The 21,664-nt window shown below is 40.8% G+C and overlaps 2 long non-coding RNA genes across 3 annotated transcripts in view; one reads left to right on the top strand and one right to left on the bottom strand.

The window, feature by feature from the left end:
* The window catches only part of LOC116283346 (uncharacterized), a 103,416-nt gene that overhangs the window by 75,551 nt on the left and 6,201 nt on the right, over positions 1-21,664 (top strand). The window contains exons 3-6 of the long non-coding RNA XR_012079897.1: positions 11,695-11,774; positions 14,343-14,747; positions 14,958-15,110; positions 16,240-16,367. This is a non-coding gene — a long non-coding RNA (uncharacterized lncRNA). The remainder of the gene's footprint in view (positions 1-11,694; positions 11,775-14,342; positions 14,748-14,957; positions 15,111-16,239; positions 16,368-21,664) is intronic.
* LOC116283347 (uncharacterized) lies at positions 1,985-14,407 on the bottom strand. Of its 2 annotated transcripts, XR_012079898.1 has the most exons (5): positions 14,266-14,407; positions 13,933-14,133; positions 7,854-7,947; positions 3,600-3,781; positions 1,985-2,590 (listed from the first exon to the last, which is right to left on the bottom strand). It is a non-coding gene; the product is annotated as an uncharacterized lncRNA (long non-coding RNA). The 2 variants fall into 2 exon arrangements; XR_012079899.1 differs by lacking the exon at positions 7,854-7,947.

Below are 21,664 nucleotides of genomic sequence, written 5' to 3'. Positions count from 1 at the left end.
ACAAATGGGATTGCTGGATCATATGGTAGTTCTATTTTTAGTTTTTTAAGGAACCTCAATACTGTTCTCTATAGTGGCTTCACCAATTTACATTCTTACCAGCAGTGTAGGAGGGTTACCTTTTCTCCACACTTCCTCCAGCATTTATTATTTGTAGACTTTTTGATGATGGCCATTTTGACTGGTATGAGGTGATAACCTCATTATAGTTTTGGTTTGCACTTCTCTAAAAATTATCAATATAGAGCATCTTTCCATGTTAGGAGCATGGTTTTGATTGAGTGCAAGGATGAAGTAGGTGGCCAAGAGGTTTTTTTAAAAATGCTTACTTTTTTGGGGTGGGATCATTTTCAGCCCTATGAGACTGTGGTTTAAAAATAGCTTTCTTAGGTTAAACTTTATTTTTTGGATAATGTTACTGTAACTAACTCCATGGGTTAGAGCCTGACTGGGAATAGCAAGGGACACATGTAGGCTCAGTTTTACATTTTTTGTACAGTGTGACGTGGGAGCAATGGCTCAGTGCCGCACCAGTCAGTCCACTGAGTTTTCTGGCTTGTGTTAATTGATGACTGGGTGCATAGGTATGTCCACTGCCAAAGTAGCCACCGATTCTCAGAAGTTATACCCAGAAGAGGGAGAAAGACCGGTCACCTTGTGCTAGAAATGTACTTAATCTAGTCTCAGCAAAGCACGGTGGGGTGGTTTCCTGAAATTTTAATTCTTATGGTCTTAAAAATTCAAACTGCAGTGCTAGTCTTCCTCAGATCACAGACGTTGGTGTAAAGAGTCAGTTTGTGTTTCTACAGAGACAGAAAGTAAAGGAATCAGCTCCTGTGTTCCCTCATTCAGTCATTCATCAAACGTGTATTGAAGCGTGTATATGTGCCAGACATTGTGCTCATTGCTGGGGACATATGGATGAAGGAAAAGGCCTTGCTCCCAGGAATCTTCTAGTGCAGTGGAGAAGACACCAGGGTTGGGGGCTAGGGCATGCTTTCCACAGGTGGTGACACTGAAACTGAGTCTTAAAGGGTCAGCAAGTGGTGGCCAGTGGATTAAGAGTTGAAATCCCGGGCAAGGGAAAAAACTGGAAGAGAACTCAATGAGGGCTTGGGAAAGTTCATGCTGTCATGCGAGATGGCACTCTTCTTGGTGAGGAAGTGCCAGAAGTTTGAGTTGGTGAGGCAGTGAGGCTCAGAAGGGCCTTGCCATCGTGCTAGAGGATGTGGAGTGTTTCCACGAAAGTTCCAACTGCTGGAGCAAAACCCCCAAAGACCAGGATGTAGGCAAGCACTCTGATGCCCTCGCTCTTGGAGGACCGCCTCTGTAAAGACTGAGCTTCCCTGAGAGCAGGGATGGTTTTGTTCATCTTTCTGTCTCCACTGTTTTCCCACAAACATTTCTGAGCATCTTCTGAGTAAGCACCCTGAGAGCCAGGGATGCAGGAGAAATAAGACTCAGTCTCATCCCTCAGGGCCTCAGCCCAGGGGGGAGAGAATGATGCAGACTCACTGCACGGTGAGTGCACACAGGTGTAGCCGGAGCCCCGACTCAGCAGGGAGGCAGCAAATGTGAGACAGTTTCCTGAAGATGAGGCTTTGAAGAAGTAGATCTGGGGGAGAATCCGAGAGAGGAGGGCAGCTGATGCGGCAGGAGAGGGAGGTGAGCGGCTGGAGTGTGTGTGGATGGATGGAGCGCCCTGGGCCATGTTGTGGTTCCGAGGAAGGATGACTCTGGAGCAAAGCCCCGAGGGGAAGGGGCAGAAGGGGGAAGGGTGAGAGGAGACATGCTGGCCGGGAACAAGGAAATGTCCTCCTATGAGATCAGAGGAGAAGGAGTCGGGGTGGATGAGACTACAGATTGGTGTAAAGAGGGGTTTGGGGATAGACAGGGTTTCAGTAAAGTTTGGTTCAGTCAGTCAGGTGACAGTACTGGGTGTCCTTAGCAAGCAGCACACGGGGGTGGTTCTGGGAACACATCTTCCCTCTCCTTGGGCGATGAACACCTACTTCCTCTCCCTCCAAAGCTCTCCACATTGAGTAGCGTGTGCCCTTCAGTCCAGAAGCCGGAATGAAAGTCAGCAGATCTTCAATGGTTCTAATCCAGAAGCTGCTCCACACCCTGCGCTGGCTCCTAGGTTTGTGACCTTTCCCTGTTTTGAGCCCCCTCTTCACCTCTCAGAAGCCCCAGCTGCCCCACCTGGGAGGGGGGTGGGGGTCTTTCTGCACCTCCCAGTCCTGGAGTGAAGCTTTGCTCCACCTCCTCATCTTTCTCTGATTCAGAGGACTTTCACTCTCTTCTGGCCAGTTTGGTATTTTCTATGGAGAATGTTTTTTTCTCTCGGTAACCTATTGTCCTCAGATCACTGCCCAGAGTGGGTGGGAGTGAGTGAAGAGAAAGGTGAGATCAAAAAAGCAGTCTTGACTATAAGATGAGGGAATTACAGGTGAAATGATGGCTTCAAAATAATCCAGCAAGTAGGAGATGAAAACAGGGTGGGCCTTGTGTCAGTGATGGTTGAAGGTGGGCAGTGAATGCACAAGGTTTTAATCCACCCTTCTCTCTGTTTTTACATGTTTGCCATTTTCTGTAATAAAAAGTTGAAAAATAAAATGGTATTTGAAAAATACAGCGCATTTACAATAATACTTCATTTTCGCCACTTAATGTGAATAAACATACGTTAATTTACCAATGTAAAAAACTGTCTTAAGAATTGGTCTGAGTCTCTCCTTCCCTCTCTTACCTCCAACTCTGGCCTTTGACAGTGTAACTCAGGCATTTTCCCACCTTGGTTTTATTTTATTTTTTTTAATTGAATGGAGGTAATTAGGTTTGTTTATTTATTTAAATAGAGTGCTGGGAATTGAACCCAGGACCTCGTGCATGCTAAGCACATGCTCTACCACTGAGCTATACTCTCCCCACTCCCTCCTTGGTTTTAATCAGAATTCATTCCTTCCATCTGAGCATGCTTGTGAAGGGCACCTTCCTTTATCTCTGTTGTGGATTAGAAAGGGTGACCCTGATTGTAAGGAAGTTGCTGCAAACCTAACCCAGACCTTCCCCTGGACTAAGTTCTTTCCACCCCAGCTGCGGCTTTGATGTGACGGAGTTGCTGGTTGTAGTATTTGTTTTTAAATCACCCCCTTGGGTGTCTCGAAAACCCTTTTTTGTCCAGCTGTTTCATAGGCCTCTGATGTTTTAAAAACAAGTGACTAGAGCTTCTCTAGCCCTGAAAAGATGCTTCACAGTAAGAAGCATGCAAGACAAATCTGCGATATAAGAGCTTATTTTCAGTTGAGACCACATTGTAATGGAGAAACTTGAAGACAAGTTTATGAGTCAAAAGATAAGGAACCAGCTAGCAACAACAACAGATATTTTGGGTGGAGCGTGTGTCCCAGGCTTGGGTGGAGCCATTCACATTCAGTCTCCCAGGTGTCCCCTCCAGGCCTCCCTACTCCATTCCACCTTCTCAGTAGCTCTGCATTTTCTTCAGGATAAAACCCAATTTTCTTAAGAGCCATTTAAGATTACTCGAGATCTGACTACCTCTCAACTTGTATCTCAAGGTTTCCTTCCTGGAAACTGACCTTATTGCCTCTGAATCATTCTGATTTCTCCACTGGTGGCTCCCACAGCATCAGTCTCTACAGCACACTGTTGTCTTCCCTGCTACAAGCTCCTTGGGCTCAGCTGTGGTCTCCTTTACCTTCGTAGCACCTGTGTATCACACCTGGGAGGGTCCCCAAGAAACCGAGCAGCATCAGTCACCCTGCAGAATGGTAACAGCACCAAATGAGGACAGCTACTTAAACAAACCCTTAGGCTGGCAAACAGAAATGTTACTTTTCTAATCATGGAGAAACATTCTGCCTAAAAGATATAGCACAGAATATAATTATTTTATTTTATTTTACTTTATTTATTTTTTAAAATTTATTTTTGTTTGTTTTTATTGTGTGCTCACTAGAAGCCAGGCCCTATGCTAAGCCCTTTATCTCCTTTATCTCACTTTTATCCTAAACCACTCCCTGTCCTGCACCACCCAACCCCTCACCCCAACATTCCATCAAATCAGCTAAGAATGTGGACTCTGAAGCCAGTCTGCCTGGATGTGAAGCCCAACTCTGCCTCATTGCAGCTTATTAGTTTAGTGGACAAATTACCTGATCTCTTGTGCCTCAGTTTCTGTGTCTGTAAAATGGGTATGATAGCAGTAAATATTTCATGGAATTGTAAGGACTTAAAGAGTTACTGTGTGTGGAGTTGGGGGGTGGGGTATAGCTCAGTGATAGAATCCTGGGTTCAATCCCCAGTACTTCGATTAAAAGAAAAAGTTTAAAAAACAATAATAAATAAAAATTATTTTAAAAAAAAAGAGCTACTGTGTGTTAAGCTTTTAGAACAATGCCTTGCACATAGTAAAAGTAAAGGTTAAATAACTGTTAGCTATCAATGTTATTATTTCAAAATTACCATTTTTTTGTGTTTTAAAATATTTTCTAGACCTTTTTTTCCCCAGTTCATTTTGGACTTTTAAGACTTTTTGTAAATGAACTAACTTCTCTTTGTCTATTGAAATCACAAGGTTGCCATAATCAGCCCTACCTAATTGCTGTCTTTTAGCATCCTTTTTTTAAGGACTCTAACAAGGGAGACAGAGCTAGGACACATTCCTCTCTTTGTAGAAAGTAATCACAGATCTGTCTATGCTGACACTGAGAGAACATCGAAGTTTAGTACTAACTGAAAAATGAAAGTTACATATACATATATCTGTATATCACTGTAATTTAGGTAAGTGGATTTTAAAATAAATTATAAATATTATATGTATTTATAATTTTAAAATCCACTTAGTCTAAGTAATCTTTGTAACCTGCAAATATACTAAAAGTTACTGAATTGTACACTTTACACAAATGAATTTTATAGTATGTATATGCATCTATACAGTCTGTATGTTATACCTCAGTCAGGCTGTTTTAAAAATCCTATGTAAGGGAGTCTTTGTAAATGAACAAAAAGTCTGGAGGAAAATGCACTAAACTTAACAGTAGTTATTACGAAAGAAGAACTGAGATGGAGCAGACCTTCAGGAGAACAACCTTGATTTTTTTAATTCTATATGCTTCTGTATCTGAATGTTAATGATAAGCATATATTGATGTATTATTATATGTTTTTGGCCTGTGTTTTCACTGCTGTAACTCTGTCACCTAGATCAGTGCCTGCATATAAATATTTGTCAATAAATAAATATTTCAAATAAATATTTCAATAAATATTTGTCAAATGAATTGATAAATTATATTTTAAAAGTAAAAAAAACAAACAGCACAATAACTTGATGAGTTTGTGTACGGCTCTCGCAAACTTGCTAATTTTTAAAATCCGTTTCCAAGATAAAATTATGGAAATGATGCTTCTCAGCAGTTTGAGAACTATTCTTGGAATACTCTGAATGGGTCCTGGTTTAAAAATTTCAGGCTCGGAATTTGATTTTTGGCTGCAAAATTTGGCTATGAAAGGAGTTTCCACAGTATATTTTTTAATCAATCTGTTATAAGGCATGTACAGTAATTTATTTTTCTTATCCATTATAAGAAAATGAAGTGCTGTAACTGAGGAACTGTGTAAAATCCTGATTTTATTTGTATTCAGTATTGCCTTTAAATTATCTGATTGAAAGTTTTCTTAGATAATAGTGGAAGTAAGTCTATGATAGTTTTCAATCTAGGGTGGTTTTGTATGCTTTTTTTTAATGTTTATTTCATTTTTTAAAGATTTTTTGGGGGGAGAGGGAGAATGTAATTAGGTTGGTTGGTTGGTTTGTTTTTAAGTGGAGGTACTGGGGATTGAACCTAGGACCTTGTGCATGCTAAGCACACACTCTACCACTGAGCTATATACCCTCCCCCACCAATCTAGGTTAAAATCTGTATTGGGACTTCTGCCTTCCTGATAAACTTGTTTTGTGTATATTAAGGTAAATACTTAGTATGTAAAATGCTAGGATAACATTGTCTATATTAGTGTTTAAACATAGTTAACTAAGCATGTTATGATTATGTACAATATTCAGCATATTTTATCTTGCTGTTTGCTGAAATGGAAGTTATTTGCTACTTTTATTTAATGCATTTAGAAATATATAAAATAATAATATCTTGATTTTAATCTTACCTTTCCTCTAAAACAGAGGTTCTTAAACTTTTTGGAGGCCATAAACCCCTTAAGGATCTGATGAAAATGCTGAACCTTTGCACTAGAAAAATGTACACATTTGAAGGTGGTTTCAAACCTCAGGTTAATAACTCTCATTCTAAATCATTAAAATGTATGGGGATATCCGTAAATATCTTCACGTCCACACATCGAACTTAAAAGCATGTAATTTGACCAAGGCTCCTAGCTTTTGTATTGATGGCAACTCTGCATTTAACCTGTGGCTCTTTAATAAAACTGTCGGATTCCTTTATTAGAGTAGCGTACTTGGTGCTCCAGGTGTAAGGTATTCAGGTGACTCTAGGATGATTGGCAGATGGACTGCAGGTTCACATTAACCAAACCCCAGTGGCTTGGGGCAGAGTTCTGAGTTCTCCAGATAAAGTCATTGCATAATTATTTAAAGGTGATGTTACCGAAGAACCGACTTCTCAAGATTCCATTCTGGTCTTAATGATACTAAGAAGTTCAAGACTATCAACTATGGTTTTTAAGGAAGAGAGAGCCTACAATTAATTAAGGGTTATTTCTCAACTTAGTGCTTCTGTGAGAACAAGAGAAGGGAATTGTGGTTTCTGAGTGTGGTTTGGGGAATGTTCATGATAATGGAAAAATTAGTGTTGGGACAGACCCCGAGGCTGCGTGAACGACAGTGATGCAGAGAGAAACTCAGTTTGAAACAAGAGAAAAGAGATGGAGAAGGTACTGAATTAAGGATTCAGGATGGGTGAGAGCTGCAGTTCTTGAAAACTGATGATGGAGAGACTGTCTGGTGAAGAGCCACCCAAGGTGGAGATCAGAGATTCGTTGGGCCCACCTCAGACCTAAGCACTCACACATTCAGCTATAATTTGTGGAAAGGGGGGTGATCTCTGACCCCATCTTCAGGGCCAAGAATTTGCTGATTTCCTATACTAAGAAATTCTTCTAGATTGTACTATACCTAAGGAGATAGAGTGAGTGATGATAGTCTTATAGAGGAAACCAAATCCAGAAATGCCCACCAGCAGCCCCCCAACAGCTGTTACTCCTCTCAAGTCTCCCTCACTCCTGCTAAATCCCAACGAGATAAGGAAAAGTGTATGAGAAGGTAAATTCCAAAAGAAGAGCACTGAATTTGTCCAACCCAAAGTCCTTATTGACCTTAGGACACATTTTTGTGGATTAATGAAAACAGAGTAGGTGGTGATCCCAAAGGATGAATAAATGTTGAATAATCATTTGAAGTATTTAGCTATGAGTGAAAAAAGACAGTTGAATTGGTGCAGGAGTAGTGAGCAAATGTGTTTTCCACACTGGAGTGTCCTGGTTATATTTAAAGGAGAAGAGGAAAGAGCTAGGGGATAATTTTGGGAAAAGAAGAGATGACAGAGTTCCTTAAGATCCCTGTCTAGGACTGAAAGGAAAGAAGGCTGGATGCCATGGAGGGGACGGCTTTCCCTTGTGGAGGAATGTGAGCTCTGAGTTTCTAAGAAGAGGCTTTGGGAATGATGACAGTGTTAGGGTGTGTGTTCGGAGGGTGGGGGTCTTTGACCTGATGGAAGGAATGTCTATATAGAGGAGTGTTAAATAACCATCTCCCTGAAGTTGACTACAAAAGTAAAAGGAACCAAAACCTGTTCAGTTGTCTTTCTTCTTAAATGACTTGAATTTTCAAGGAAGTTGCCTGGAAAGCAGCAGTCCTTCTCCTCTCCCATTGGACAGCTTTACCTTTGAAAATCCAACCACAAAGATGCAACATTTCTTTTATAAAGACGCTACATAGAAAAAGGCAAGATAGAAGACGGTTTCTTGGTCCATTCCCCTGAACATTTTTTGGTAAGTCTTTTATTTGATGCTCAGCATCCAAACTGCCAGGAACCTTTACATAAACGCACTTCCTGGATGTGTGTGTTCTATAGCAGTTGCCAGCATCTCCTGCTTCTAATCACTTGCCACAAGTGCCCAGTGGCTATTGGGGATGGGACCAATGGTGCGAGGAGGAGGCCCATGTGTCACATTGTGTCTGCTGGCAGTTGTTGAAGAGGCGATTACTTATTAGGGACTCAAGTCTGGTAGGTAACTGATAGGAGGCCAGTAGGGAGGAGCAGGGTGGAGATTTGCTATCAGGAGCAGTGAGCAATTAATAAATAGGCAGAATTGACAAGGAAAAAATTCTTTCCTATCTTCAGCTCTCCCCCGCCTCCTCCTTTTGGCCACCCCTTTTCCAGGTGCCCAATGGTGCCATTAAAATTTATTTGAAAAAAAAAAACACTAATTGAATTTACTGCAAGTTAATGTACATCAACTTTGGAGCTAAAAAGTTTAGTGGAGGGGGGATAAATTAGGAATTTGGTGCTAACATATATGCTCTACTATATATAAAATAAATAAACAACAAGGACCGACTGTATAGCACAAGGAACCATATTCAATATATTGTAATAACCTGTAATGGAAAATAATCTGAAAAGTAATATATATATATATATATATATATAATGGAATTACCTTGCTGTATACCTGAAATGAACATAAATTGTAAATCAGCTATACTTTATTTTGGTTTCTCTCTCTCTCTTTTTTTTTCTTTTTCAAATGAGGGTACTAGGAATCAAACCAAGTACCTCGTGCATGCTCAGCGTGCACTCTACCAACTGAGCTATACCCCCATCCCCTCAACTATATTTCAATAAAAATAAAATAAAATAAAAAGGTTAGTGGCGTATTAGGCTGAGTTACAGTAGTAGAGCAGCAGGAGAAAGGAGACAGCAATCGCACCTTCCATCCAGAGGATTACATTCTGTCCTAGGTGTCCCATTTTAAGAGGGACACTGACCAACTTGAATCAGTGGATCCAAGCAGAGAATAGCACCGTGTTATCTGAGGGATGACTAATGCCTGGAGAAGGAAGACCTGGTAACTAGCTCAGATATTTGAAGGGTTGTCCACCGTGTAGAACAGCAAAGTATTATCTGGTGTCGTTCTGAAGGGCAGAACTAGGAGCAATGGGAGGAAATGACCAGGAAATATATACTGGATTAAAATAAGTAAGAAATGTCAACTAATCAGAAGATTTCAAAAGTGGAATGGAAAGAAAATCAACTGCAGAACAGCACTGAACATATGATCCCATTTTAGTTGGAAATTGTACACAAAGATCTCTGAGCAGTGAAGGGACAGGATCGTTGCTTTAGAAAAACCACAGTGGCAGCAGGTTAGAAGGTTCATGAGAGAAGTAGGCTAGGACGGCCAGTTAACAGACCACTGAAACAATCCAGAGCAGTATTTCAGAAGTTGGTATTCAGAGTTAAAGATGACCTGACCATCCATCGACAGATGAATGGATCAACCAAATATAGTTTATACATACAGTGGGATGTCATTCAGCCTTAAAAAGGAAGGAATTTTTGTTTTGTTTTGTTTTTTGGTGGGGAGAGGTAATTAGGCTTACTTATTCTTGGAGGAGGTACTGGGGATTGAACCCAGGACCTCTAACCATGCGCTCTACCACTTGAGCTATACCCTCCTTCCAAAAAGGAAGGGATTTTTGACACATACTACAACATGGATGAACCTTAAAGATCTGCTAAGAAATAAAGCAGTCACCAAAGGACAAATACTGTATGATTCTGTTTGTATAAGGTACCTAGTGTAGTCAATTCATAGAGACAGAAAGTAAAATGGGAGGGGGAGGGGCCAAGGGCTGAGGGAAGAGGAGAAGAGGAGTTAGTGTTTAATGGGGACAGAGTTTCAGTTTGGGAAGATGAAAAAGTTTTGGAGATGGATGGTGATGGTTGCACAACGTGAATGTACTTAGTGCTAAGTAAGTACAATTGTCTATGTATATGAAAAAGTTTTGAGAGATGCATGTGCCCTTGAATCCATCACAACCAAGATTCAGAATATTTCCATCATCCCACCCCTGTCCCCGACAAGGAATGATCTGCTTTCTGCCACTTATAGATTAGTTTGCATTTTTTAGAGTTTTATATAAATGGAATTATACAGTATGTGCTTTTTCTGTATCTGATTTATTTCACTCAGCATAATGATTTTGAGAATCGTCCATAGTGTTGTGTGTGTCAGTAGTTATTCCTTTTTATTACTAACTGATGCCCCACGGTATGGCTATTCAGTGCCCAATGTTGTTGAGCATTTGGTTTGTTTCTGGTTTGGGGCTATTACAAATAAAGCTGCTGGGAACTTTCCAGTAAAGTCTTTGTGTAGACACCTATTTTCATTTCTCTTGGGTAAATACCTAGAAGTGGAATGACAAGGTTGAATGGTAGGTGTATGTTTAACATTTAAAAAAAAAAACCCAGCAGGCCCCCCTTCCCCGTTTCCTGTGAAGGGGCAGGGCGGGTCCACTGGCAAAAAAGAAAATCCTCTTAGTTTTTGAAAGTGGTTTTATCATTTTACTTTCCTACTAGCAGCTCCACATCTTCATCAACACTTGGTATTGTCAACTTTTTAACTTTAGCCTTTCTAATTGGTGTGTAGTTGTATCTCATTGTGGTTTTAATGTGCTCTTTCCTGATGACTAATGATGCTGACCTTTCATGTGCTTATCAGCTACTCATGTAATTTCTTTTGTGAAGTGTTTGTTCAAATCTTTGCCCATTTAAAAAATCTCCTTGGTTGTCTTCTTTTTTTTTTTTTTTTTTTCTGTTGTCTTCTTATTGAGCTGTGATAGTTCTTTATATATTCTGGATACCAGTCCTTTATCAGATTTATGTATTGAAAATATTTTCCCAATGTACACATTATCTTTTCATTTTTGTAATAATATCTTTCTAGGAGCAAATTCTAAAGTTTTGATAAAGTTCAGCTTATCAATTTTCTCTTGTATGAAAGTTTGTTTTTGTGTCCTAAGACACTTTTGCCTCCTTCAATAGTGAATAGATGTTCTCCTTTGCTTAACTCTAGGTGTTTTCTATTTTAAGTTTTGCATTTAAGTCTGTCATTTATTTTGAGTTAATTTTTGTATATTATGTGAAGTAGGAGTCTGTGTTCACTTTTTCCCCATATGGCTTTCTAGTTGTTTCAGCAGAATTTGTTGAAAAGATTTTCCTTTCCCCCATTGAATTGTCTTGCTGCTCTTGTTGAAAATCAGTTGACCATGTACACGTGGGTCTATTTCTGGAGTCTCTGCTCTGTTCCAGGTGGACGTATCTAATGAGATGTTTGAAACAAGGAATTGGAGCTTTTTTTTTCTGGAATGTCAGCACAGTATATCTTTGCTTAACCCACGGAGAGAAACATCTCTCTTCAGGAAAGCCTACCTACCACCGACAAGTTTGCTCATCATTTCTTAAATTCTTGACTGTAATACGTATATCTTATGGGCTAGAATTAGAGCCAAGACCTACAAGTCTAAGGCAAAGGAAAATACTTGGGTTTAGACTTGGTCAAATGCATACAAGTATTTGGGCTTCCTAATTGTTTGCTAAACTTATTCATGTATTATTTCTGTAGAAAAATTTACAGGATAAAGAACTGAAAATGCCTGGAAGACAGCTTAAGGATCTGGGAACTGTCTCTGCAAAGACCATCAGGTATCTGGACGACGGCAGACGACTCAGCTTTTTCTTATTCCTATTCATGCCACATACAGTCATCTTCCAGGGCACCAGGATCACTAGCCGAGTTTCCCTGGCACTGGTGTAGATGTGTGGGCCTTTCTATCTCTCGAATCCAAGAAAAGCAAATGCTTTACAGAAATGGATTCAACTACCATCTGAGAACAGTGCTCGTCCCACCACACAGAGGTGCAAGAAACACTTTTTGTTACCACAAAGGTCTCTCTTATTTCCCTCCATTTATCTTAGGTATCATGACCTGAGGAAAGAAGGAAACTGGTCCAAAATATTACATTTATTTAAGCAAGAATTTTAAATAAATATGAGAACAACTTTGAAGACATACTAGTAGAAGAAACTATGAAATTCAATTTTAGTGGCTAATTTAAAAGGATAGAAAGGTATGTTGAAGAACATGGATTCAGGAGCGTGTGACCCAGTGGACCCAGGAAATCTAAGTTTATATTCTGATTTTGGCCCACATCTGAGAAATGATCACCTCTGTCCCTTATCTTAGTGAGAGCTACACATGCTATTAAGAGAACTACATGACTTCTTCTTAACTATGCTTCTGTAATAACAAGTAAATTAAAATATATATTCTAGACAAATCCTTTTCCACTTACATATGCAGTGAGGTTTTTTTGTTTTGTTTTGCTTTGTTTGCTTTTACAACTTACAATTTTGACCCTCTTTGTAACAGTGCAAATTATATCTTTTTGGTAAGAAGAATAAAGTCAGTCAACTCAAGAATTAATTTTATGTCCTTCAACAAGAGTTTTTGAAAGTGCTTGGAAATTAAACTTAATTGTTGAGTTTATGATCTTTCTGAAAGAAGAATGTCCAATCCACCAGTTGTTAAGCTCGCTCCCTAAAGTCACTCAAGAATGTATTTAGATTCCATGGGAATAAACAGAAAGGAAAAAAAAAATCCCAACATTTGTGTTTTTGAATGCTTGCTGTGGCAAATATTTGCATTGAATGTTCATGTTTAACATTTTTAATTATTTGACTTCAGGTCCTCTTCTTAGGCTGTTATCTGTATATCTACATATACATGTGTGTTAGGTATACAGAAGGTGGCGTGAGACATCTTTAAGTTTCCTATAATTGCAAGAGTTGTTAGCTGTCTGGAATCACATTAAGCCAGTGGGTGCATTTTGAGCGCTGTCTGGTCACTACAAGTACTTGATTTACCACTTTGGATCTTTTGGGTCTGAAACTTTTTATAATTATCTCCATAGCAGCGATTCTGATCCATTTTTTAACGATGTTGCAAAAACTAACTTAACATCTAAGTTAGAAAATAAAAATAATGCTGGTAAAAGTTTGTTTTGTTTAGAGTAGTAGTTTCAAATTTTATTGAGTTTTTATTACTTAAAGTTTACCAGCAGTAGAGGTAATGACTTCCATTTTGGACATCATCTAGTGTGTAAACATACAGTTTGTATGACCACCTGGTATACTTGCTTGGGTCCAAAGGTTGCACAACAGTTCTGTAATTCTTTAAAGACTTGAGCCAAGTGTTTTCCCCCTTGATTTTAAATCATTATTTTGTAAGGAAAATTTAATTAGAAAAAAATGTTTTCTTTTCTAAGTGCAGGCTAGTCCATTGAGCCAATAGAGAATTTGTTTGAAAATAATTCCCAGCTTCTAGAACTACTAAGAGAATAATTTTTTTCCTTTAATTAGTATCTTAGAATTTTTTTTAAACCAATACCAAATGCAATGTGAGCTCAAGTTTTTTAGTTCAGTTCTAAACTTAGAACCCGTGATTTTCAAGTGGGTTCTAAATTTGGCAAAAATGTCTCTCTCTGCCATAGTGGCTGGTGTTTTCCCATTCTTAAGGGTTCATGTATCTTATTTCCAAGCAAGCAGTACCAGTTTTCTTCACTTTTTAATAAATTTTTCCATTTCCCCATGTGGAATACCAAATGTGATGCAACCTTTTTTAGACCATAAAATAAAATCGATATGGCAGCCTTTGGAAAGAAGAGGGGAAATAGTAAGTGAGGGGGAAAGTCATTTAGCTTCCTTCTTACAATGAAAAGATAAATACCTTATGTCTTAGTACACGAAGTTTATACACAGGTTGGTAGAAATCACCAAGTCAGAATTCAAGTGAGATACTTACAAATGCAAATGAGTCCTGGCGCCTCCCTGAGGAAAACATGGGAAAAAGAGCATCCTGTTCGGTCACCACTTCCAGAAGCGTGTCCACCACAGCCACTTCTGCGGTCTGCTCTTTGCTAAATGTTTAATCCCACTCCTTGAAGGTGAGGACACCGAGTTGAAATGCTAAATGCAAAACTCCCTGGGTGCAGAACTCAGGCCTCTGCGGAGTAGAGGTTATTAGTGGACAGATGTTCTAGGTGGTTGAAAACAGCCACTTCCTCATTCTGCAGGGCATTAGAGGGAAGGATACCAAGATCTCTCCCCAAAACGGGCCTACACATCTCTCACTCACCTGCGTTTATCTGGCCTTCTGCTCCGGACTCAGATCTTTCACTGTCATATTCCTCGTATCCTTTTTTCTCCCATTAGAACCATCTTTTCACTGAAATAAAATGACCCAGAGGAGAGAAGACTGGCATGAAAAAAAAGGTGAAATGTTTGTTTGTTTTTCCTCCTGAGACAAACTTTTGGAATCAGATCCCTCAGCCGCGCGCCTCTGCCGAAGTACGGATCTGACTGTTCCAGCACCTTCGTTTTCTTCCCACGATGATGTTTGGGCACTGGGACACGTCACCCTCACCCAGAACGACAAGGTTCAAGCTTGCTCTCTCACACCGAGCATCTCCCAGCTCTTCCTGGCAGACGGGCATCCCGCAGGCCCAGGTTCTCTGGTCCTAGCCCTTTTCTCTGCTGGGAAGGAGGAACCATGCGGCCCCTTGGAGCAGGGGGCGGCCTCCAGCACAGGAGAGCGGCCTTGACGGTCTCGTCCAACAGGTTCCCCTACTTTATTTTCTCTTGCTTCTGCAGTGCCAAGAGGGGAGGACCGGAATACTTGAGATATTTCCCCCTCCCAGTCTTCCTGGGGACTAAGCATTCTGACCACCAGATTCCCGGCAGACGCAGCAATGGAGTTTCTGGGATGAACAGCCCTCCCAGCCTCCATACCACTTCCACAGGCAGCTGTCTCCCTTCCCCACCCGGCAGGTGCTGCTAGAATTCCATCGACCTCAACATTCCTAGAGTGGCTGGAATTGGTCGGGACGTCCAACCTCGAAGGGAAGGCAGCAAAGCGAACCAGCCTGGGCACTGCCCCTTGGACGACGCGCACCGTTCGAGTTCAGGGACTCGGCACTCTGAGTAAGAAACTCAAATCAGTTTAGCGCAGCACACCCCCCGGGCCGGCCTCCTGCCTCTGACAGCGGCACAAAGGGCTATTCTGTGAGAAAACGTTGCTGCTCTTGCCATGTCAGCCTCAGGCTTGGAGGGTGACTCCACACGACATGCTGATTTTCCTTAACAGTGTGTTGTTTATCTGGCCTTGTCTCCAGTGTCTCTCTTTTGGGCCTCAGTCATCTGTTGCAGTGTTTTTGTATTAAGTAATCTAAAGGAAAGAGTATTAGTTAGGCTAGAGGTCAGGAGTCAGGGGTTCAATCTGTAGCTCTGTCTTAAGGTGATATATGACCTTGGGTATTTACCTTCTCCAGGCCTTCATGTAAAACACTGGGGGCTGGATTTGATTACAGCTATGTTCTAAAACTCCATGAGTGTTCTTTTTTTTTTCTTTTTTTTTTTTTGGAGGGGGGAGGTAATTAAGTTTATTTATTAGGTTGATTTATTTACTTATTTAAGTTTTTTTTAATGGAGGTACTGGGAATTGAACCCAGGACCTCGTGCATGCTAAGCACACACTCTACCACTAAGCTATACCCTCCCTACCATAAGTATTCTTTAAACTACATTTAAGTATTACAAATAGATAATAGTATTTAAAGTAGTATTTTCTTACTATTGTAAGATAGTACTTTCCCCACAGTTGTTCTTACGTTATTCTGGTCAAATTTTAAGGACTACTGCTGTTTTCTAGTCTTGTACGTTTATCTTATCTGTGCTTTTCACGACTGAATTAACTTCATCACACTCCCCCTTTACTTCGGCTTTACTGACTGCAGATCTACTGTCTTTTTTCCCCCTTTCTTTATAAATCTACTTTGATAAACTTTCCAAGAAAGTCTCAAAATGTTCTTGGTTATTTTTGTTACCCATATCTGGAGAGACTTCAGCCCTAAAGAAAGTAGTCTGTACTCGAGGCAGGATAAGGGTGCTGTCTGCTTACCCCACAGTCAGGTGGCTCTGTGACAGCAGCAGTGCACTGCGTTTGTGTCTTTTGGGGCTGCCCACGATGTCTCCTCAGATGCCTTTCCTGTGTTATAAATAGGACTTCAGAATCCATCATCTTATAAATACATTTGAAACCTTCTCCCCCCAGTATTTTACTCTCCACAGGAGTACGTATCTCCGGCTTTCTGCACATTCACGGAGCTTTGAGAGCTCTTTTGGCCCTTTATCCCCTTGGATCTTCATTATCTGGAAGAAGAGTCATCCACAGAATTGAAGGTTGTACTGTGTGTTTCCACTTCCATTTCTTTACATGCTGAAAACAAACAAACAAACAAACAAACGCTCATACTCATCCTGACCCCTGGGAGGGAGTGGCACTTGGTGGCAGATGGTGAGTGAGGATCAAGGTGCAGATCCTTCCTGAAGGATGGGAAAACTTAGCATTTTGTGTGTGTGTGATTCAAATTTGTATAAATTATATTCCATTTATAGTTATCATAAAATATTGACTACTTTCCCTATGGTGTACAATACATCCGTATAGCTTATTTATTTTATACGTAATAGTTTGTACCATTAGCATTTTGTTTGAACGTGAATTTTAGTAGCAGGTTATACAGTAGTTGGTAGCAGAGTCGTGGTTGGACTCACATCATGTCATGGCTTTCCCCACTTTATCCCATTTATGCATTTACTCATGAATTGAGTGGCTCCCACAAGCCGGGCACTAGGCTTGATGCCAAGAAAAATGGTGAGTAAAGCTCACCCTGCCCTGGAGGGATTTGCAGACTAGAAGGCTACATGTTTAGGCAACTGCAGACCTGGATGAGAATGCCAGGAGAGGAGTGGGCTGGGAGCTGGGCAGTCAGGGAGGCTTCTTGGAGTGAAGGTGTGTGTGTTGAAAGACCAGCAGCAGTTGGAGGTGGAGGATTATCCTGACTGAAGGAACAGCAAGTGCCTGAGGACGCGTGTACCTCCTAGAACACCCAGTGGCTCAAGACCTTGGAGCTCAGGCTGGAGCAATCAGCAGATGCTGACCACAGACAGCCTGGGATGCTCTGCTAAAATGTTTGAACGTTCTCTTGAAGGCAATGGGAGGTCATAGAGGGATTTTTAAAGTAGAGGAATATCATGATCATATTATTGTACTTACTTTAGAAAAATCGCTTGGAGTTTTCTAAGGCGAAGGCCAGAGACATTCGGTACTAGAAACTGCTGGAATAAACCAAGCAGGAGAGTGTGGCTTCAGTTAAGATGGTGGCCTTCGAAAGGAGGGAAGTGGGGCGGTCAGAGACATAAAGGGAAGAGGTAGAGACCACAGGACTCTTACGATTTATGGATTGTCAAGAGTTAGGGAAAGGGAGGACCCAAGATGAAATTTGGGTTTCTGGGTCGGGCTTCTGAGCTTGAAAGGACCAAGAGAAGGTTTTAGTGTTGAGTGCAAAGGGGAATGAAGTCCTGATTCTCATGGCCACCTTGACGCAGCAGCCAGGGTCCAAGTCATGAGGACTCAGAATGGAGAGGGACTATTCTAAGAATGAAGTGGGTTTTCTTTGCCTCCTTGGCCCACTTCCCTTTAGGTCAAGTGTGCTGGGGCTACGCCTTGGTGAGATTTTCTGACCTGTCGTCCATTCCATTGGGATTTCTGCTCAATAATTGGTAAAGAACATTGATTTTCTCATTTCCCACGTAGAGCCTAGAAGGAGGCAGTACTGCACAATTGTGGCTACAGCTGTCATTTTGCTACCTTTGGAATGTATGTTTCTGAGACTGTTGGCTCTGAGTGCCAGAGCAGAGAATATAAGGAGACATCCATGCAGGCGTCACGTAAAGGGGTTGGGCTTTGGGGCCAGAGAGACTAACTGGGTAAGCCTAGGCGACCTTAATTTCCTCCTCTGTAAAATGGGGAAATTAGCACCCACTCCAGGAACTTGCTGCGAGAATTACAATGAGGTAAAGCATTTATGGTGCCTAGCAGATGAAAACGCCCAATAAATATTAGTTTCTGCCCCCCACCCTCATCCACAGACACTTATACTCACACCTTCTCACGCTGAGGAAACTCCATGCTGCCCTGCCCTTTACTACCTTGGGTGTTTTGTTTTTTTTTTTTAATTTCTTAGACAACAGAGAGAAAAGAAGAAAAAAGGAGAGAAGCGGGAAGGGGGAGGGATCCAAATTAAACGTAGGAACTTCACTGAGTGAGTGAAAGTTTTGCCTGCAAAAGTGCTTTCAAGTGTCTAACATCAGTTCTTTCTCAGCCACAAATGTTAACCTATGGCTGGTGGCAGTCACACGTGTCTTTAAGACTCAGAGCACACCTGCTGGCATAGCAGAGTCCTGAGTAAGACAGTGGCTCCCTTTCCTTCATGGGCTGACTTTGCTCCACCTGCCTTTGTCCTTGAATCTTAGAGTTCTAAGCTCTGACACGATTGGCATCTCGCTTTAGAAAAATGCAGGTCTTCTGCCTTGAGTCCTCTTCAAATCTTTCTGCTTTTGGAGATATGCATGTAAATTCTTTCTTATGACTCTTCCTGGGTTTAGATAGCATCTAACCCTTGCATTTAGGGCTCACAGCCTGCCTCAGGCCACCTTGCTTAGATGTTGGATAGATTCAGGGAACATTTCTGAGTGAAACACTCTGGCACTGGCTTCTGCTTTTGCAGCCTTCTCCCTTCCCCTCCTTGGCATTCTTTTCTCCTATTGCTCTGGCAGTTCCTCCCCTAATCTCATTTGTGTTCTTTTGCTCCATCAAAAACAAAAAAACAAAAAAAAAAACTTTGAAAAAGAGAGGAGGTTCAATTTTAGCCATTGAAGAATTTTAGCCACATAAAGTCCTCTGATTATCTTTAATAAACGTACAGTTTTTGAAGACACCTTGTCACCATATAATACTTAGGTCAGGATATAGTTTCTACCTGCAAAAAGTTTTCACTTCTTTAGGTAAGGTAAGAAAACACAAGAGGAAAAATCTTCAAGAGACTAATATTACACGTCTTTTCAAAGATAGGCAGGAAACCACAGAGAGAGCCTCACAAAAATCCATTCTTCTGCTTGGGATGAGATTATTGATTTCCTTAGTTACTATTTTTCCCTGAAGTGTTGAAATAAGTGCCTTCTGATGCCTGGGCTTGAGAAAAACTTGTTCCCCAAAGCCACTTGGCAAGTATAAATCCCAGGAACTAGGTGCTTTAAAAGCAGTGTGTTTGTGAAGCAGGAGCCATTGTTGAGAGAGAAGGGGGCGGGGAGGTGGGGGAGGAGGAGGCAGAGGGAGGGAGGGCCGACCTCCGTGGGAGGAACTGTGGCTGTGGGTGGGAGTGACCAAAACCCTGGAGAGCCCTCCTTCTCAATACCTCCCCCAGTTCCACCACTGCTGGCTCCACCCAGGGAATCCTCGTCACCCACACTGCTCCCAGTAAATCTGGAGTATTTGGAGTCACCCAGATCTAAAGCCTAGATTGAATTTGTTGAATTGGATGGCATGCATTTTGGTGTCAAAATGAATTTTCTACACAGGAAGGACTGATATTTTGGAGGAGTACATGAATGTTTGTGACAGCTTGTAATATGCAGAGAGAAATGTGTGCTAACCTCAAAATTGGCCACACGAATGAAGCCATTTAGAACCCTGGTGTTACTGTTTTGACTTGAAGGATTTTTAATAAGATACGTAAATTTAAAAAATAAATACATCTACAAGTTTATGAACTATACAACACCTCACACCATAAAGAGCAAAAAAGAAAATCTGTTAAAACAGCAGTGCATAGAAACATTGCCCCAAATCATCAGGTTAGGGGCTGATCTGAAGGGAGTTTAACCACATGAAAGTGCCAGTATCAACTGACTGTGACCAACAAAAATGACATGACAATAGGTTTTGTTCCATGTCCCTAAAGCTAGCATACTAGAATGTAATTTAATCTGTGAAGGGAAGGGAATTCTAGACATAGTTTACTAAGATTGAGGATTAGCAATGTGATCGGTGTGGACAGAAAATCGAACCTCACCTTGACATTCAGCTAACGTATTGAGTAGCTGTGATGGGCGAAGAGTGCTGGAGAGAGACCGATGGGTAAGAAAGACAACATAATGTATTTATATAGGTTATAAAATATATAATAATACATTGTCATTATATTTATAACGCTATAAAAGCCGTTAGAAAGGTACACCCAAAAGTGACAGTTCAGAAAATGAAAGAAGGCTCATCAAGTTGAGAATTAGAAACGGTTGGGAAAGTTTTAAAGGACGGGTTGGATTTAGCAGCAGAGGTGGGGGAAGGACACTACAAACCAAAAGAAACAGTGTGACCAGAAGCTCGAAGGTAGGAAAGTACAAGGTCCAGTTTGGAAATTGAGAGAGCAGTGGGAGCGAAAGCAAGAGAGAAATTTTGCCTGATTAGGGAAGGCCTTGAAGGCCAGGTGAGGATTTTGTAGTTAATTGGGATAAAAATATTGTAATTAAATGGAACGTTTTTTGAGCAGTGGAGTTTTTTATGCGTTAAGAAAATATTAATAATAGCAGTTTTTTAAATAATCTAAAATAAACAACCAACATCTGGTGATCATTTACAGCACTCTAAGCAATTTGCATACTAGGCTCGACTCTTTATGCATATGAGCTAATTTAAACTCACAACTTCCCTTTGAAAGGGGTATTACCATTTTACAAAAGCAGCTGAGGCTCAAGGAGGTTAATCCACTTTGCCTAAGGTAACAGCGAGTTAGTGCTAAGGCCAGGATTTTATCCTAGGAGAGTCTGGTTCCAAAGCCTCCATTTTTAACCACATAAAATAAAGAACAGAACTAGAGTTGGGGGCAATAGAAACGAAAAAGAAAAAAAAAATAGTGAGAGGATGATTCAAAAGTACTGCGGCCTAGATGTCACAGAATCTGATGTGAGGGAAGAGGAAGAAGGGGGAATCAGACTCCTAGACTTGGAGCTAGTGTGGGAAGTTGGCAAGTGGGGAAATCAGGAAAGGGTGTGGTTAAGAGAGTAAACCCCCTGAGTCTGGGAAACTGGTACACAGTAGGGTCCAGGATAGATCCTAAGGCTGAAAGGGAAACTGGGGGTTATTTACATAAAAATGGAGGTAAAACTCCACGTGGAGTTGGTCACTAGGGTCTCTAAGAGAGCAGAGAAGCAAAGAGAAGCTGACTCAGGACTGAATTATGGGAGATGAAGGAATAGTCATTAAAGAAGACATGGGTAGTGATAAGAAAAAAGTTTCTTCATGTAAACACTGATACTTTTCCTCCTAGCAGATGACTGGTTCTGATTTGAGTTATCAAGGCGATCACGTTTGGATGACAATGGAGACACCTTTATTTTAGGGCCATGATGAATGTGTGTGATTTACACACACACATATATATGTAAATCATAAATCATACTATATATATAGTGTATTTACTTACAGGGAAGAGTTTCTAGAGTAATGAGGTCTGAATTTCAAAATAATCTGAATCTCTGAGTCTTCTATTAGCAGATTTCTTCTCTTAAAAAATTGGAGTCATCTGTTTCTAATTTTAGAAGTAATATTGATTGTAGAAAACTAGGGAAATATTGAA

This window comes from Vicugna pacos, chromosome 14, assembly GCF_048564905.1.
Source record: "Vicugna pacos chromosome 14, VicPac4, whole genome shotgun sequence".
NCBI classification, from domain to species: domain Eukaryota; kingdom Metazoa; phylum Chordata; class Mammalia; order Artiodactyla; family Camelidae; genus Vicugna; species Vicugna pacos.
This window is presented reverse-complemented; position numbering and strand designations above follow the sequence as displayed.